We start from the raw sequence: 2,981 nt of genomic DNA, 5'->3' as shown, positions 1-2,981 counted from the left end.
TGGTACTTCGGGTTCTGTCAGGATGTGTTTAGATAGATTAAATATGCTATCTTTGCGTGGGTCCACTACATGTATCTTTTTTTTTTATTATTATTTTTTGAATATTTTTTTGAACATTTTATATATATGGTTTTTAATAAACACAGACATTATTTTTTAACTATTGTATTATTAATGCTAAATTTACAGATATTTTTAAAAATCATAGTCCAATTATGTAATTTAGAGTACTATGAAACTTGGTTCTTAGTAACAGATATCTAATAGTCGGTACGTTTGTGGTTAGATTGATCAATGCTCCTGGGTTTTATTTATTACAAGTAGGTGTACAAATGTGGCATATATGCATGTTCATCTTTGAGGATATTTAAATTTCTACAACCATACCTAGCTGGATATGCCCAATCTCATCCGATCTTGGAAACTATACAGGCAGGGGCCTGGTCAGTACTTGGATGGGAGACCTCCAAGGAATACTGGGTGTTGTAGAAATGAAAAATACCTGCTTTTTGACAAGCATACCTAAAAATATTTATAAAAACACCTAAATGCTCAGTAAAGTATACAGGAGACATTCATTAATAACAAATAACCCATTATTGTAATAGCAAAAATAGAAATATTCAAGTATTAGACCTTGTTTCCAGTTGACTTAGATGGGCAATTAATATTGCCCAATCAATAAAAAGGAACATTGGTATTCATTTGTTTTTACACTATTTATATAAGAAATACCTTGTTTATTATGCAAGTCTGTTTTAATATGAGCCTAGGTCACATGAAATAACACAATTGTTTAAATCTGACTCCCAATCGAGAGGTCAGTTATTCATATCAAAGCACATATTAAAAACTTCCTTTTTTTAAATTTTCATATAGGATCTTTTGATTTAAATATGAAGGAAAAGTGTATTTTAAAGATGAAGGATTCCAGCAATTTCCGCGTTCCAACACTCTATGAGGTTCAAGCATGCCCATAGATCCATCTACATCTGTACACTGCCAGTACTAAGCCAGCTGTGAACCTGACACAATATCATCGGAATAGAATACAAAGATGTCATCCACGCATGTGCAACATAGGAAAACGGACACAGGAAATGGGGTGGACGTGATGTCATGACTGAATGCCTGCCCATTCATAACATGAGCCAGACAACTGTATTCAGAAATCGGAGGGGCACACGAGGATGGTGCACACGCAAGCACACTACAGAGGAAAGGACACAGGAAACAGGGTGGATGTAGAGCCCCGACCCAATAACCGGAAGTGTCTGTGAACTCCGGTCCCCGGGGCTGTGTATTAAGCTACACACATGATAAAACAAATAAAATATGGACAAACAATTAATAATATGAGCTAGGGATGCATCTAAGTATCAGATTTGAAGGATTTTCTCACTGAATAAAGAATGTTGTGAACAGAACAGGAAGTGGCATGTTAATTAGTTTCCAATTAGTTCTGATATGTTAATGTATAAAAATGGATCTGTCCCATAGATTATCATCCCCTTGATGAAGTCCAGATTGTGACAAAATGCGTTGAGAGTTAACTTTGCCTACCTAAAATGAACTTGATGAGAATAAGATAAGAGAATACTTTTGAAAAAAAACATTGATTTTTTAATGCATGGAAAAATGTTTTAAATAATTCTCTAAGCACTCACAGTATCAATTAATATTATTTCCTTCTTTACTTTGGTTTTATCCATCAATTAGTATTAGTTTGTATTTTTTATGTGTATGTTGTATTTTTATGAAATAATTGTAATAAATTATTTATTTTTAAACAAATGTAATTTTTTTTTTATATTGATTCTATGGTACATAGCACTTTGTCACTTTTATATTTATTGAATATATATTTTCTTTTTTCACTAGACACTTTATATGCAGCCAATTAAATTGTGTATATCTTTATACACAAATTTTTTTTTTGCAATGAAGCACTTTAACACACTTTTTTAGTAATACTCACAATTGTATATAAGGCACCATTATGTGTGACAATTTTTGGTTTGTTCACACATAATATATATTTTATGTATTAATGAACATTTTACATATATATTGAACACTAATAGGCGCTAACACCCAAGTACATTGTTACACACACACACACACATATATATATATATATATATATATATATATATAGTCAAAATATGTCCACACTCACGTTTTGTAGTAGAAAATCGCTGGGGTAGCTGCCCAAAAGAGACCTTCAGGTCCTGTGTATAACCTTGAAAAAAGGGGTGCACTCGCCAGTCTTCTTAAAAAGTCTTTTATTCCAACAATTTAAAAAATAATTAACCTTTGTCAAGATAACAATACAAGCAACTAACACCCCTTATATACTCTCCCTAATGATTGCTAAATCCACCCACCTGTAGTGGGAGTGTACCTATCAAGATATACATCTGTGGCTGACCCTACTATACCCATTATATAAATATCTATGTTACAGGCTCCTATGCAAGTGAAGGACAAACTCCTTACCTAGTCTAAATTCAGCAGTGACAGTGTGGAAGATCGATCCTCCCCGCTGTTCGGGGAGTGCATGGAGGCTGTCAGCGTGCGTTCCACTGTCTCCCACTTCCTGGCAGTTGGAACGCATGCGTGTGTGTTATCTTAGCCACTCTGGTCTCACTCACAGTGAGCTGCGGGGTCACGTGGTGGTTGCTAAGCAACCCCCGTGTACTCACACTACTGTTAAAACTTGCTAATAGGGATGCTAATCTCTGGGGTCCATCATCCTCACACAGGACAAAAAATTCAAATACGACATCGAGTTACGTGTACATCCGATCATGTTATTTATATCCTGACAAGCCCATGCTCATTATATTATGTGGGAAAGACCATCCGCCCATTCCGCGAGAGGATGGCAAACCACAGATCCTCTATCAGGAATGCTCTAACTACTGGGTCTTCAGATAAACCTGTTGCTCGCCATTTTCAGGAGGCACAACATGCCTTAG

The 2,981-nt window shown here is 35.2% G+C and overlaps 1 pseudogene; it reads left to right on the top strand.

Annotated features, from left to right (window-relative positions):
* The first annotated feature begins 373 nt into the window (after positions 1 to 373).
* On the top strand, positions 374 to 492 carry LOC148502812 (5S ribosomal RNA; annotated as a pseudogene).
* Positions 493 to 2,981: the final 2,489 nt, after the last annotated feature.

Source organism: Taudactylus pleione, unplaced genomic scaffold (genome assembly GCF_031769625.1).
Source record: "Taudactylus pleione unplaced genomic scaffold, aTauple2 ptg000482l, whole genome shotgun sequence".
Taxonomy (NCBI): Eukaryota; Metazoa; Chordata; class Amphibia; order Anura; family Myobatrachidae; genus Taudactylus; species Taudactylus pleione.
The sequence above is the reverse complement of the archived record's forward strand: the minus strand, read 5'-3'. Positions and strand labels throughout refer to the sequence as shown.